Here is a 16599-nt window from a genome sequence, read left to right on the forward strand (position 1 = left end):
AAAAGGGGAGAGAGAGTAGGGACGTGCCCCTCCTGATGAGGGAGCGGCATGTCAGATGGAGAGATAGTGCTCAGCACTGCTTGGCTTCCCCGGCACCGTGGAACTGACTGGCTTGTTTACACTGAAAATATTTTGTTGACCATTTCCTGACATTGTATCCTGTTTTGCCATTTTATCCAGCCAGCAAATTTACATTTTTATTTAGTTGTCCAGTCATTTAAGTTTTCCCAGATAATAATTATCTTTATCTGTCTTTTACAAATAAAGGTAAGGCTGAACATACAAAGTACTGCCCTGAAAGGTAATGCTACAGGCAAACTCCCATTCTCTAGAAGTTATACAGTATTTTGATTTGTCCAAATTGTTAAACGTTCCTAAATTACGTCAGGTGAAGTTGCAACTGTGGGATTCACCTTGCTGCTTTGCAGGCGTGTGGAATGTTTTAAAAACCAGCATGAGCTCATAGTACATTTCAGGAGTCGTAGGAATGTTAATCTGGACACAGGATTTAACTCCACCCGTGCTCTGCCCGGGATGCAGGATTACTCAGGCGCTTTGTGTACTCCCATGTTCCTCTCCACGTGTACATCCACACTGATCCCTGACAGAACCCCTTCCCTAAAGAACCCTCTGGGCTTTCTCTTTATCCCCTAAAAGAGGCCAAGGCATCGTTATCGCTATCGTATCTACAGGGGGTGATACGGCCAAAAGAAAACATTTTGTTTAAATTATTTATTAGCTAGCAGCTGTGCTCACAATGTCCCTGGCATTGTCCAAACACTCAAAAAGGACGCAGTGAAGCACGCCCTGCCTAAAGAAAGGTAGTTAGGGCTGCAAGATTAAGGGAAATGTGAGAGATTTTGAAGTATGAACTGGTTTGTTTTCCTCTGTCAGCAGAATACAGAAGAATTTTATGGCCATCGAGTGGAGAGCAAAGAGGCTTTGCACATACAGTCAGGGTCATTGTGCCACTCGTGAAGTATTGCGTAAAGAGAAGCGAAGTGTTTACGGAAAAGGTGACAAACCAGCGGGTGATGCTGGGAATGAATGCTCGTAAAGCCGAGGGATGGGAAGGCAACACAAAACTCCAGCATGGCTCGTCAGGGAGGGGCGGCTGTGGGTGCCATCAGTGGTGTGACACCGCGGCCGAGCAATGTAATGCCGTCCAGTCGAGCCGCTCTCCCGAGTTGCACCAGCCACGGGGAAGAATAGCTGGTGTAGGCAGGCGCCAGGGAAATCCCGCAGGGCCGCCATGGAGGGCAGGGGAAAGGTGGCAGGGTCGGAGGGGACAGGGCTGGGGCAGGCGGACGCTGTTCCACCATGGAGCAGCGGGCACAACCATCGCTGCTCCTGCCCCTGTAAAACCTGTCAAGGTGGGTCCCCGGGGCCGTGAGGGCAGGGACAGCACAGGGCCTGGGCCGGGGGGAGGAACCGGGGGTTAAACCATCTCAGACTTCCATGGTTTACCGCAGCAGGAGAGCTGCCACCTACCCTGTACCTTTCGTTACCGGGTAATGGTTAATTAAAACAAAGACAACACAAAACCTGACCCTTGAGTCACCGCACTGATGAAAAAAACAGGAGAAAACCCAACCTGTCCCAGGACAACCGCGAGCCGGCCTCAAGCAAGGCGTGACCCCAAACCAGCCCCTGAACAACAGCTCCTGCTGCGGGAGGGTGCAGGCCGCGGGGGCGGGCAGCCCGAGGGGCGTCGGGCCCTGCCCTGCCCTGCCCGTACCGGCCGGGGCGGCCACAGGGAGTCCCGGGGCAGCAGGGCAGCGCAGGCCGGGGTTCCCCACCAGGCAGCGCCGGTGCAGAGAGAAGGCCGGCGGCCCCGGGCCCGGCTTCCCAGCCGCCACCGCCTCCTCCCCCTCCCGCCGGCGCAGCCCCCGCCCTCGGCCTGCCCCTGTGGCGCTGACGTCCCGGGCGGCCGTGCCGGGCCGTGCCGTGCCGGGCGGCGGGGGGCGGCGCAGAGCAGCGCAGCAGCCGCGGCGGCAGGGCTGGCAGCCGGGTGGCGAGCGCGGCAGCAGGTAAGGACGCGGCGTCGGACGGCGCAGCAGGCCCTTGCTCCGTCTCACCCTCCCCCGCCGCCCCTCCGCGTACTCCTCCCGCCCGGTGGGGGGGCGCCGGCCCTCTGGCCTGGCCGCGGCGCGCTGCCCCGCCGCCTCCCCCCGCCGGCGCCTCCCGCCCGGCTCCGGGGCGGCGCGGCCCAGCCCGGCGGCAGGTGCGATCGGTTCCCCGGCGAGGCATTCGCAGGGGCTTCGTCGGGCGGAGCGGGGCTTTGCGGGGGTAGGCGTCCTCTGCAGCGGCGCCTACAGCGGCGGATACTTCTTTGAGGGGGGCTGGGGGGCGAGCGCTGCGGGGAGAGGATGGGGCGGCTGTCGCGCTCGGTAGCCCTCACCTCACCCGCCTCGGTGACGAGGGAAACATCCTACCGCCGGTGTCGCGGCACAAGACCCGTCCTGGCGCCGGCCCCAGGGTCAGCGGGCTCGGGGAGGGCCGGGAGCTCCGGGGGAGCGACCTGTTGGTGCGGGCCGGGAAGAGCCTCTCCGGGGTGGGTGTGCGGTACCCGGACCTGCCCGCTTAGGGACAACTGCAGTCCGAAGTGATTTTTCTTTGCTTCCTTAAATGAACTGTCATGGGAATTTCTTTCCTGTGTTGCTTGGTTTTTTTTAATTTTAGTATCATCCTCTGTAAAGTGCTATCCATGCTGAGTTTCACCTGAGCGCCTCTCCTTTTTCAAAAACATTTCTGTGCTGGTAGGATTGTCCTTGTCACAGAAAAGAAATTTTTTACAGCCTTGATCAGCCGAACACAATATGACTGGTAGTGCAATTGCAAAACATCTCTTGGAGTATTTCTCGTTGAAGTACTTTTGCAGCCTGTGTTTTTGGAAAGCAGCGTGCGTAAGTGTGATGTACTACTGAAAACTGATAGCCGTCCCTGTAACGTGCATTCATTACTGAATAGAAAAACACAAAAAGGTTGGTCCCCTTGACGGCCCATCACTTGAATACAACTTGCAACGCAGCGAATTTATTGTTGATGTTTGCCTGATACTTGGCCCTCAGATTCCTAACTGGAAAATCCTAATGATACCAGAGGCCCGTGAGGTTGAGATAGCTAAATTCATAGATTACAGGTTGTATAAAAGGATGGTTGTTAGCTATTATTTCATCTAAATATTGCTGGTTGTCAGCCCTTTTTTACAAAGATGGAGAGAAGTAGTACGTCGTGACTTGCGTCCTGTCTTGCTCTTGGAAGGAAAAGACCTTTGAGGTGATCTAATTTCTTACAGTTCAGTTGGCATTGCTGGGCTGCCGAGCGGCCTATGAACTGGGTTCACAGCCATCAGAGTAGTACAAAGGTTGGCCATGGGGCTCTCTTCCTTCTCTTGCAAACGTGACAAATTAACAGGGTAGAGACGGACTCTGCATTTTTTCTTTTCAAGACAGAGGGAAATGCTAGTGAAAAAAGCCCAATAACAATAAATAGAAAATTATTTAGAAAGGAACAAAATGAATAGAAATGATTTAATGATCCTTGTGCAAATTTAAAAGTATAAGCAAATGTCTTCTTGCAGTATTTGTTTGAATATCATAAAACTGTGCTAATGTACAAGTTAACTATGAAGTGTATGGTTTATAAAATAACTGCAAAAGAAAGATCAGAGTATTGTTGAGGTGGAAGAGTAAATACCGAAATTGTCAGAGCACGAGTTAGAAACCTTTGAGATGTTGTTTTTACTAATGTAGAAATTGGGATTTAGCTTAACTGTATTTTTAGCAGGTGTGTTTTTAATGTGTATAAGTTAATAAACTATTTAGTGATGGTACAGTTATGCCTTTGACTGTGAGGCTATAAAGCCAGTCTTGTGAACATAAAGGCAGTAAAGTTTGCTGCAAGGCTTAATAGCTTTCTGAATTAAAACCACATCGGTATTAGCTTGCAGAAAATGTAAGTAAGTTGAACTAATTTCCCCACCCCCATATTTCTAGCCTGAGTGGGTGTTCATGTATAATCTGCGCTAAGTACTGTGTCCTTCAGGATCCGGGATCGACATGCGCCTTTGTTTTGATACTGGGTCAGCATTTTGACCCATTAACCATAATGTTCTCATAAACAAGGTGAAGCAGTGCTTCCTTGTGCCTGGTCTGCAGGGGTGGAGAAGGCTTTGTGACCCAATCTAACCTTCGTGTTCTCTTGGTATTTGATAATGCTGGTCTGAGGAAGGCTTTGAGGTTTTAGAAATTTTGACGGTCTCATGAATGATGGGGCAAAGTTGAGTAGGGACTAACTTTTTATTGTCACTTGCAGTACAAAATGTGGAAATGTCAGATTAAGCTGGCATGTTCAAAACGAACAAAAGGGGTGTGTTGTGGTTTTGACCCAATGTGTAGTTAAGCTTTGGAAATCCTTTCTGAAGTGTGTGGATACCGAAAGTTTACAGGGACTTGAAAAGCAGCCGGACAAATTAATGGAAGAAAAATCCTCCAAGGCTAGCTTGTACAGAGCACCTCTGGTAGCTCAGGGAGTCACTGAGCTGCATGTGGAGCCTGGGACAATACTAGGAAAGTATTGTCAAGTATTTACCAAATTTTTATATGAATTTCAGGCAGTACCTACTGCAGGCAGCATACTGGAGACAACACACCTGATGTCTGACCCAGTAGGGCTGCTCTTAGGAAAATTATTTATTCATCTGAAGTGTTTGAGAACAGCTGAGCCAAAGGGACCAGGTCTAGAGATGCTCTGGATGATTATTCTCCCAGAGTGATTATGCGTTGCCATCAAACTGGGAAGTCAGCTTAAGTGGTGCCGGGGGCAGTTCTGGCACCTTCATACTTGGTGTTGTCATTTGATGTCTTTGATCAACAGAATTAGCACAAAGTCTGAAGGAGATCGAGTAGGGCTTTCAGGCCTCATTTTTGATGCTCTGTTTTGAGGGACGAGGTTTTTGATATATTTGATGGCTGTATTCAAGTACAGGATGCTGTTTTCGGGAAGGAAATCCCATAGTGCACATAGATATAGTCAACTTGGAAGCAGATCTGAGGGTTATGGGGAATCATGATAAGCAATGGGATGCAGTACTGTTAAAGTTTATCATTTAACTTTTCGTACTAGTGAAGCTTAAGTTAAAAGGATAACGTGTTCAGTTTTGGTCACAGCCCTTTAAGAAAGATAAATGCAAACATCTCAATGTGGCAGAAATGGTCATCAAGACTTAGGAAGGGTTTGGAAAGCATCATCTACAGAAACCACCCGTGTTTGGAAAGCGTGTTCTACAAAGGCTAGACAAGCTCGGTTCCAGCAGAAAGAGGATGAGATGAGGGGACAAGAAGATGCTACAGTCTTAAAATTAGTGAGAAGTGGTCTGTGTCCTTCTGTCAGTGACTGTATTGACAAAGATGAAACTTGTTTGTAAAAATTGTATGTAGTTTTTAAAATCTGTTATGCATTGGGGAAAACTGGAACAAGGTTGTGCAATCCCCTTTTTGCAAAGGTTTTTGAAAGTCAAATAAGACTTGTGTTAAGGTTATATTAAAGACTTTCCTCATGACTGTTTTACTTGGTCTCGCACAGGGAGTTGAGCTTGATGATTTCTTCAGGTGCTGTCTGTATTCTGGCCTGAGCTTATGCTGAAAAAGTAATTTTAGTGCTCAAAAGAAATGCAGTTTCTGTGATAAAGACCTAGAATCTTTCAATAATTGCTGATCATCTGATGTTACAGCTTAACGCATTTAGTTTTAAAATAGTGTTGAGGCAAACTATTGCATTCGACAGCAAAATGTTGTGGTTTTGGAGTGTAGCCCATAATCCCGTAGGAAATGTAGGTGTAGGATCGTACTGTCATTTAAACCAGGAAAATCAGAGGGATAAAACCTGAGGTATTCATCATCTACTGTTATATATACTGCACGTGGCTTCATAACCTGTGTCCAAAGGCTACAGCACCTTCTGTTCTGAAACACTATTAAAGAACTGCCATCCTATTAAAAAAAAAAAAATCAGATTTGTTAAGTGGTGTGTGGTTCTTTAGGTACCCTCATTTTGAATCTGTTTTTTGAAGTATGCATGAGCAGATAAAAATCACTTAACATTTTAATGTAGCATGCCATCTATGTAGGTTTTTGCTTTACTGTTACTTGTAATTACTGTATTACATTTGTAGTAAATACTAGTGACTGAGACTTATGTTTCTGAAGTATTGATAGACACTATAATAATTTAAAGAATACATGGAAAAAATACAGCATTTGAACTGAAGTCTGTGGATTTTTTTTCCCCAAAATACCAGTTTTGCAAATGTGAAGTATCAGCAGCCTTCATGGTTTTTTCCTAAGGTTTTGATGGCAAGAAGACGACAAATAAATCTGTGGGCTTTTTAATCTTTGGCAGAATGATTTCTGTAAGTAATGACTGTACATATTTAATAGTATATATTTTATTGGAAAGAACGCGCTAATTCTGTCTTTCAATAAGTGACTATCTTAGAATACCAATTAAAAAAAAATTGATTTAGCCAAAGCGAGTTCTTGTTTTTCTTTTGTTGAACAGCATGCAAAAACGGAGCAGAGAGCGATGGGGCCGGGGAGGGCTGGTTTGGTTTGGTCCTGCCACTGTGCTGCACGCCACGGCTCAAAGGCAAAGCCTGTTGCCACTCATGGAGCGCTTAGCATGGCCTCGTGAAGGTGGTTTGGGAGCCCCCCGCGGCACCCCAACTTCTTCCCAGTGAAAAGGGAGTGAGTTGGACCCAGGCAGCATTTACTCTGCGGACACGGTGCTGGCTGCAGCTCCTGCAGGCATGCTGCAGCTCCGCAAGCTAAATTGCAGCTACTGTCAGTAGCATGGCAAGCACAAACGCTTGGTGAGCGTGGGATGGTATCTGTGCTGCCGTGACTACGCTGCAGGTCGTACCCAGAGTTTTTGCGACTCCTGAGGCACTTCTATCAAGCCAGGAGGTCTTTCCTTGTCAGCTGAATGCTTCCCTCGCTCTGCAAGTGGGTGGGTAAAGGACAGTTCGTGCTTGCTTTGAGGAGAGAGAGAAAGGTGAGGCACCTGGGGGTAAACCTCATTTTCCATACGTGCCGCTCGCAGTGCTGCTGCTGCTGTTGTGTTCGCTTGGCCACAGCGGTAAAGGCAGAATGGGGCCAGTCTCCAAACTGGGATCCAGCCCTTGCAGTGCTGGACGGAGCTGTTGTGAGGGCTACCGAAGCTGGGGTGGCCACATCTCTACGTGCATCTCTCAGGGCCCGGTCTGCTCTCAGAAAAATCAGTAGAGAAATTCCCAGAGTTGTCAGCAGGAAGTCTGAGTGAACTCTGGATTTGTAAATACTCAACAAAAGGCCTTTTTTAACATAAAAGAAAACTTTTCTTTGTTTTCTGAAGCAATGTGCCTTGAATGAGCTTGCTGAATTTATTGTGCAAAGGTAGTTAAATGACAATCAAATTAACAGTATTATTTACATATTGACTAATTCTTTAGTTTCTTGAACAAATTTGTTTTCTTTGTAATGAACAATGTTTAGCAGACTGATTTGAAATTTGGGGAAAAAAATGAGAAGCAGGGGATATAACAAAATAAGTGGTTCACAAAAATCTCTCCAATATCAGCAAGATCTGCGGCTGTATTGGTAGCAGCAGCTTTCTGAATTATATCTGAAGTGTTTTTATGGATCCTTCAGGCCTGACCTGAAGTTTTGTAAGTATTGTGATATTTTGTATTTTCAGCAAGTCCAGCTCGTGATCTATGTGGTCCAGAACTCCATCCCTCTCATCTGCCGTACTCTGTTATTGCAACACTTGGCAAGGTTTTGGTCATCTCGGGTTCCTTCTTAGTGCCTTGCATCCAGAGCAACCTGACTAAAAGGTGATACTGTAATAGCCGTGTTCCAGAAGAAGCTGCCCATGTCAGGGCAGTGTGTCCTTCTGCAGTCCTCTAGCACGACCCCTGAGCGAGTTCCCACCCACTCTTCGCTCTTTCCTGATTTATTTAAGCGCAGCCCATCAAACCCACTCTATAGTAGCAGAGGTGAGGTGGTAGCAATAAAAATCTTTCACAGAATCCTCTGTGGCAAAGATTGGCTATTTTGCTGTGTCTTCCTTTTTTTCAGCTGGGTGAGCGCTGTGTGCAGGCACGCTGAACCTGCCCACCGTGGCACTCTTGCTGGTTTGAGGGGAGGCACTGGAGACTTTTGGGCAGGGGATTTTCTGTAGCTGGTTCACGGGTGAATGGTGTGTGGTAAGCTCCTGGGCTGTAGGGCCCTGTTTCTGTGCTGTTAGGTTTCCAGGACAGGGATCAAAGCATTCAGGAATGAAGAGGCTAACAAATATTTTTAATAACTTCATGTTTTAATGATTCCCTAGGGTTGTAATTTTGTGAGTAGTTGGGCTGATGTAATTAATTGCTCGCTGGCCCCCCCGAAATAAGGAAACCTTCCCACGGCTGCGCCCTCCCCTTTGCTCCCTTCCCAGCAGCGCCGATGGTCATTGGGCTCTTCCCCACCTCCGTGCAAACTGCTGGCTCTGCAGAAAGCAACAAAACCCATCGCCTTTCTCTTCTCCGTAACCCTGTCGCAGAGGGACATCAGGCATTTCAGAGCTTATGCATTGGGGCAGCAGGAGCATGTAGCGAGGAGCAGAAATGGGGGGGAGGCAGCTGAGGGGTTTACCCCTCTCAGGGTGCTAAGCTGTCACCCCTTCAGCTCACGCTCTCTCAGGAAACTACAGCAGATTTTGCAGTCTCTTAAACCCGTGTAACCCTTGTTGCCTCTACCAAAAGGTACAGAAGTGTCTCCAATAGCCCTGTTGCAGAGAGAAATGCAGATACAGAGTGTATGTAGGGAATTTCAGAGTCATAACAGTAGGACCGGAAAGGATTTTAAAAGATCACGGACTCCAGAGGGCCCTAAGATAACGTGGACTTTTATTACTGTGTAAAGATAAGAATACTTGGGTTTAGTACATGTGGTGGTTTTGGGGGTGGGGAGGAATGTCTTTTGTGGGGATTTGGGGGGGTTTTTTTGGTGTTCGTTTGTTTGTTTTTTCCTTACCTGGGATCCTTTATAAAGATAGGAAAATTAATGAGTCAAATCTTTGTCTTGTTTTATGGGCTCGTAGTAAGTTGTTATTTTTGCAGCGTTTGCTGATTGCTTTAAAGCCTTTGCTGTGTTCATGCAGCAAGCCTTTTCGGCAGGTGCTTGGGTAGACAAATGGCATTCTGCAGCATGTTGTATCTCTGCTCTGCTGCAAGAACTGGTACTAATGCGAATGCTATGGGGATGCTGCTGTTTCTCCTTCTCCCATACTCGTTGGCTTTCCTATCAATGAGCATACTGCCAGGCCCGTTTTGTCCTCCTCTTTTAATTTTTTTTTTTCAAAACCCAGACTTGCCAGCTGTGTATTCATTTGTGGGAATACATGTGCATGTTGCATCATCACTTTATAGTCCTTGTTTGCTTTTTGCTGGGATCATTTCTCAAAGACTTCAATGATTTTTATGGATTTCAGTAGCTGATCTTCTTGTGGCCGTGGTTAAGAGCATTGCTTCAAATTTCAAAGTTCTTGGGAAACAAGAGAAATAGTCTTGTCTGTCATAGTTGTCTTGAGTTGGAACTGTTGGGAACAAAGCATTTAACTGCAAGTACACAGAAGGAACAGAAGTTTCAGAGACAGTGTGATGATCTTTGTCTTTAATTGTCATCCCCTTACAGTACTCTTGCATCTTCTCAAGCATTTGAAATTAGTCATGGTCAGACACTCAGTCTCAGATTATGTGGACCTTGACAGTGTTTGGTTCACTGCATGAATGTCAATATATTAAAGTATTTTTTTTTCTTCAACTGTTAGGAGATGCATTATGGTCTTTTTCAAAAGTAGTGTAACACCTTAGTAATTTTTAGATCATTTATACAGGAACAGATTTTAAGCTTTGGTTAGGGGAAGGATGCTTTTTCAAGTATGTTTTGTATCATTTTCCGATGGTAATCTGAAACAAATTTTGGATGTTGTTTTATGTTTTGCTTTGAAGTTCTAAATCCTTTCAAGAAAATATTTTCTTATTAACCTAGGGAGAGGAATCTTAGACATGAAATTTCTTAGCCTGTTATCATGCTGTATAAGTCATGTCTTGCTCAAAAGGTCAACACCCACAGAACGTGGTTTTCGCAGTGCAGTGGACTAAGTAGCTGCTTTTCTTGGGGCTGTAACAGTCTTCCCTATTGTAAATGAAAATACAGTCTTTCGATGATACAGCATCTGATGCTATGGGTATTTTTGTGATACATGCTAAATTATATATATTCAACACCAAAGCAGCAATGATAAATAATATGTTGACTCTTATGGATTATTCTCTTTCAATTTAAATCCTTGTCGCCTTTCCCAATTTTTCATACATGTATGTATTTTTTAAAATATTACATCAGATTTCTTTTAACTTGGAACTGAAAGTACTTTTTTTTACCAAGTGTTGGAGTTCAGCTTCTTTGTTTCTGCTGATACAGAGTTGTGTGTCTGTTCATGTAGTAGTCAGCCTAGCAGGGGTTTGAAGATATTAAGCTGGTTCATAGACTTTTTTTTTTAATTGTCTTTTGCAGCTTCTGTTGCAGCTTGTGTTACGATCCTGGATCAGTTATTGAGCTCTGTGGAAGGAGAATTTTTTTTTTTATCCCTTTATATAAATACAGTTCTATTATTTCCTGGTTTTTTTTAAATAAAAAATAAGGAATTCATGTGAGTAATAAGTACTGACTGCTTGAGTGCATCAGATGGAAGTGGAAATTTTTATGGTTTCAAAGAAACTGGCTATTTGAGATGAGTTGTTTTCTGTATTAATCCTGGTTTCTTTACGAATCCTCGTGGGAGGGAAGAGGGCACACAAAGGCCACTTTATGCCGCTGGTGTGTTTGCTGAGCGACTACTGCTTTAGCCCTGGGGAGGAGGTGGAAGCAGGGGAGAGGGAAACTAGCAGGAGGAGGAAGAGTAGTTTGAAGTGAGCTCCTTGAGGAACACGTGAAGGCTGAAGGATGATGCCAAGGTGGGAAAGGACCAAAGGGACCCAAGCAGATTCAAGAGGCAACACTTGAAGATTGTAGTGGAAGAAAAACCCTGGTTTGACTGCCTGAAGGCAAAACAGTTTAACTTCAGGGGTTGCCCTTCCCACCGTGCCTGGGCTGGGCTTTAAAGCCACGTTTTCCTCCTCAGCTGAAAGATGCTGCCTGATCCCCCGTACATGCCCAGGCACTGACCCTGGGTGTGCCAGCCGTGGGTGTAAGAAGGCCATGAGGCCTCGCAATTTGGGCTAAGTATTTCACCGCAAGACAGGTAAAGGTTTTGGAGTGACATCTGAAGGTGTGCTGAGGTGTGGTTAGTCGTAATTAATGGAAGCTAATTGGCTCATGTTTCCCTAGGACTTGGCGCATTCTCTCTAAATCTCTTATTTCCATTGGTTGTCTTGTTGGAAATGGCCAAGGAGTTTTGAGAGGATCCAGGTAAGACAGGAGAAGAAAAGGTGGGAGAAGAATGAAGGGTTCTTCAAAGGTCTTCCTGTAGCTGAGCGAGGATTTCCACCTTTTTGGGTACCAGGGCTCTCCCCCAAGGGCCCCCACCCAGCTGGGACGGGAATGGCTTGGTGCGGAGCTCGGGTGCTTCAAGCTGTAATGAGTCATACACGGGATGCAGACCTTGGTTCAGTGATAGCTGATACCACCTCTTTGCACTGTTGAATGTAATGGCAGTCAAATTTTGACCCAGATGCATGTGATAGTGTTCATTTGGAGTTCACCAGAGCGTAAAACGTAAGGAATGCTCCACTATATGTTGTTAGCATGTCACCTGGATTGGCTTCCTGGGTTGCATTGTGTCTTGTCCATCGTTCATCTGCCTGGATCGCTCTGTGATCCGGGCTGTGGCGGAGGTGTGGTCTGGATCCGTGATGCTTCAAGTGCAGGTGTTTGTGGGCAGCTTCACAAGGTGGCTCCCTCTGAATCAGACTTCTGTTTTTAGGATCAGCCGCTGCCCTTAAAGAAGCCCTGCATAAGCACTGTTCCCAGGACACCTGCTTTTCTGTGGGTTTTTTTTTTTTCTTCTTTTACTTTGCTGCTTCCAGGATATCCTGCCTTTTGTGTTTCACAATTTGCTGGAAATGAGAAGGATTTGCATGGCGTCAGTCCTACAAATGAGCATGCAGCTTCGCGTGGTTTGTGGACTGCATATACCAAGATAGATTGCAAATGGAGTTTGTACAATAGAGCAAGTAAAACTGGCTGCATCAGTACGGTTTTCCAAGGATGAAAGAGATGCTGGGTTTTGTTTTACTTGGCAGCCAGGCTTGGTGTCTAGTGAGAAGGGTAGTGGAAAGATGCAGGGCAGAACATCTGGTGGAAGCAGAATTTAAGGACTGGAAAGAGTGTTAATCAAAATCCATATTTTTCTCTACTCTGCCTTCCCTTGTTGAGGATGACCAATGTCATATTGGTAAGTGCTGCATTGGGGATGGCTGTAATTACTTGGAAGCTGTCAACCTACAATTACCCCTGCTCGTTAGCCTGAGGTTGGGAGAGTGACGTGGAGGACACGTTTGCTGTGGGTCACACTCCTCTCACGGCAGGCCTTGCTCACGTGTGCCCAGCACAGCCTGGGAAGCTCTGCAGAGGAACGTGCTTGCTCCCCATCCGAGTCAGCAGTAAGGAGATCTTTTTGTTGTCGTAGACTGTTGTGGGTTGCTGCCATGCTGGGGACTCCTTTGGCTACTCACGGTGATCATTGCACTGGGTGATATCGCACTGATCTTGTTTTGGGTCACCAGAAGCACCTTGTTACCATGCCAAGAGCATCCCAACAAAGAACCCCTATGAACTTTTGCTGCCCACAGTATGTGTGGACTCACTAAATTCCTAGGCCAAAGCAGCAATCTGTTTTCCTGTTTTGGGAAGAATGGAAGTGGGGGGAATACTGCTGCGTTGAGCTAGAGATCTGCTTTAGAAGCTAATTTTAGCTGTAGCTTAATGTGTAAGGGGGAGGCAGTTTAGAGTAGACGGGCTTGAGAAGGGGAGTCAGTACCAGAGGTACAAGATTATTAATGCTAGTGTTGACCAGGGTGGTGTAGGCAGAAGCAGCTGCGTGATGCGGGGAAAGCACGATCTGGAACAGTGGCTTTGCCGAGCTGTGGGCATGCTGAAGGAACGAGGCTGAGAAGATGTGAGTCACCTTCCAGGTAGAGCCTTGCTGGCCAGCTGGGCTCAGGGGTGCAGCACAGCCCCCCAGCAGGATGGGGAGCTCCTCTTGTTCCCCAAAACCAAAAGCAGTACAGTCCATTTCAAGGAGTTTTTCTTACCTGGAATGGCATCAATTGTGATTTTCTAGGATGTGAGCCTTTCTGCTGGCATGTTTTCGCTTAAATCTCTTCGGTGATCCTGCCGTTTCCACAGTTTTTGACTTGCTGATAACTGACAGTTTTAACAACAGATGTGAGTTTAGAAAGCAAAGAGAAACTTTAGAGCTTCTCTTCAGAGAGCAAAAAAGCATTTTTCTGCTGGGAGAAGAGATAAACTATGGGATACCTAGAGAAAGGGGGGGGGAGCTGGGTGCCAGAGAAGGTGAAAATAATTCACTATATTCAAGGTCTATTGTTTATTGCACTGCTACGATAGAAGGGCAGGTCAGGGGAAAAATTAGTCCTCTGTCCTATACTTCCCTTCCCTTATCTTGTTCAGTATAAAACTTCTTCAAGAGCCTTGCAGCACTAAAGGCTTACAGGAGGGCTGCCATAGTTATTAGGGCATTTCCTGGGTGGCTCAGGATTCATCTCCGAAGCCACACCTGGTGTATTAGGGTTTCCTATGCTGTTATTACAGGACACACTCTGAATACATTTCCAGAATGATGTCAAAAGCTTCCGTATCAGAGCACAGGCTGCTCGATGCATGAAGAAATTATTTAAATTAGAGCATCCAGTAAAACTTGAATGAGTCTTACAGAAGAAGCTGAAAAACCAAATACTGTTTTGATAACCTTTGAAATATACTTAGTGCTTCTTTGGTGTGTGCTTAAACTGGAACGTCAGCAGATTTTGCTGACTTGTCACTTATTAAAAAAAAAAATTACTACCTCTTAACAGACCAGATGCAGTGGTATTTTTCTTCTAGCAAAATTAGATTTGTATCCTTCCTAGGTTGTGACACCGGGAGGTTAGCCAGCATGGCTCACCCTTGTCTGTGAAGGGAGTATAGGAAATGGCTATGGCTGGTTGTGCAGGCATTTGAGAAGGCATTTGATTAATTTCTTGTTTTCTTTGTTGTTCCCATGTTATTTGAGTTATTCAAGAAGCAATTTTTTTTTTTAAGTTTGTCAGAGTAAACCATTATAGCTAGCAAGTTCTTTTTACTAGTCACCCAAATAAAGCAGAAACTCTGGAAATTAGGAATTTCCCTTTAAAAGAGCATTAATACTGAAATGCAATGTCAGGTTGATGGTTAATATTATAAATTTTCTTCCTGTGTAGTAAGCAAGAAATACCATCTGCTCTTGGTTTTTGGGGAATACTGTGGCAAAAATATATTCCAGGTTTACAGTTCAGTCTTCTGAACTACAGCCGAGTGCTTCTTTTAAATATCCTCTATTTATTAATAGAAATAATAAGATAATTCTTCAGACCTTGTGTCCTTCAATCAATAAAAGGAAGCATGTATGTCCCTGTAATTGAAGACAGGTATGCCCTTGTGGAGGGTGGAATGTGAGTGTTTGTAAAGAGGTGGAGTCCCCATTAACATGGTGTGACGAGGGTACTGATTCATCTGTGGGTGCATTTTGCAAAATGGGTCTGTGGGTTGGTTGTGGTTTTTTGTTTTGGCTTTTTTTAGTTCAGTGGGTTGTGAGTTGTGTCAGTTGTGCTGCTTTGTACTATCATCTTACTCTTTTTGAACTCAATTATTCTTGAGTTGTTGCCTCAAGACTTCATATAGGTCTCTGGAAGGTGACTGAACCCCACGTTAACTACTCTGTCTGTCTTGCTGAACAAAGGAATTGGGCTTTTCTGGGTTCCTGAGGAAGTGCCTGACTTGAACTAACCCTCTGAGTTCTTTACTGTGGTCAAATTTGTCTCTATTCTACACATAATTGTTTCTGTTCCACTGTGTTTTGAATTTTTTCTAAGATGACTGTAGAAGATCTCTAATCATATGATGTTGTAAGACAACTGTAGTTATAAGCTTTTAGTTTTCCAGTTCCCATGAACAATTCAAAACCAAAACCTCTTCCCTGAGGAAGATTTTTACTCCAGAGAGGAAATACAGGAAATCTATGAGGAGTTTAGTATTAATGCCCCTAGCCCCACCAAGAGGGTGTTCAGGTCCTTCAACAGTGTGAAGAAATACCCATCATGAAAGCAGATTTGAAATATTTCTGTTCACAATGAGGAATTTGTATTGGTCATACCTGACATTCGTGTAGGATTTCCTTATCGCTGTAATTTAAACTCGTATGGAGCTCAAATTTTCAAAGAAGATATATGGACCATATGCATCTGCAATAAAGAATATGTTTGCTGGAATATAGGAAGTGCTGAAGACCTCCAGACTGGAGTCCCAGATAGAGTGCTTGAGTGAACTTGAGTTGGAGCACTGTAGACCAGAAGTCCAGAAAGCTGAGGAGGGTGCTTTGTAAAGCCTTGAGCAAGGGAGTCGTCAGGTTGTCTTCTTGCGGGTTCATTGATAAGTTTCATGAGATCCCACAGACTTTCCTTCAAGAGCAGCACAGTCTCTTCTGTACCTTTGATCAGTCTGGTTTAGAACTGTATTTTCATCCTTTAAAAACTAGTAACGTGTTATTTTTCCTTGAAAAAATCAGGGACTGTTTTGTGGTTTACTGTTTGGCAATCAGCGGTGAGGGTCTTGCTTGTAATCACAAATGCATTAATTACATGTTTTTATCATGAGGACTTTGTGTGTGACTTTTTGAACTGTCTTCTAGACCTTTTAATTGTCATTGTTGACATTTCTGAGTACTTGCAATATCTGCAAATGCTGAAACCAAACAGGAATTGATTCTCAAGTGTTTCTGGCAGAAGGCACTAGCACTTATCTTAGGCTGGGTCTCTATATGTACTGAAAATAAATAAAAAAGGCAGCTGTTTTGCAGACTGGGTGTGATGTCTTGCAAATCAGAATGAAGAATAACGAACTAGGAAGAAAAAAAACCTACTTCTAATTCAAAATCTGTGTTACTGGTTAAAAAAATCAACAAAAGATTTTCAAAATGATTGATGGTCTTTGTGTTTAAAATAGTCCCTATTTCTAGTCTGTGTGGCCTCTGTTTCCAGTGACTGTGTATTATGGCTTTTTCTGCTAGATCGAAGAATTCTGTAGTCTGCTTTCCATGTAAATATTGTATATATTTAACCTGTGATTACATGATCTTTATTCTTTCTTGCTTGGTAAAGGGTTTGTTTAAAACTTCATGGAATTTCTATGTGGCTGGTACTGAGCATATACAGGAAATTAGTAAAGATGTGCAAGAAGAAAATATTTTGCCTTGGCCTTGGAAGAACAAGGGGGCGTCTTCAAGTTTAGAAATTAGTGATAATACAATTTTAAGCAG

General features: G+C 44.8%; 1 protein-coding gene across 6 annotated transcripts in view; it reads left to right on the plus strand.

Annotated features, from left to right (window-relative positions):
• Positions 1-1794: 1794 nt before the first annotated feature.
• Positions 1795-16599, plus strand: part of MYO6 (myosin VI) — a 112718-nt gene continuing 97913 nt past the window's right edge. For 4 of the 6 annotated variants that reach the window (XM_054821267.1, XM_054821268.1, XM_054821269.1 and 1 more), the window contains exon 1: positions 1886-2030. The gene's annotated coding sequence lies outside the window, so the exon portion shown is untranslated. Of the gene's footprint in view, positions 2031-16599 lie in introns of all 6 variants that reach the window. The other 2 variants (XM_054821266.1, XM_054821274.1) reach the window with 2 other exon arrangements.

The sequence above is a fragment of the Grus americana genome, chromosome 3 (assembly GCF_028858705.1).
Source record: "Grus americana isolate bGruAme1 chromosome 3, bGruAme1.mat, whole genome shotgun sequence".
Taxonomy (NCBI): Eukaryota; Metazoa; Chordata; class Aves; order Gruiformes; family Gruidae; genus Grus; species Grus americana.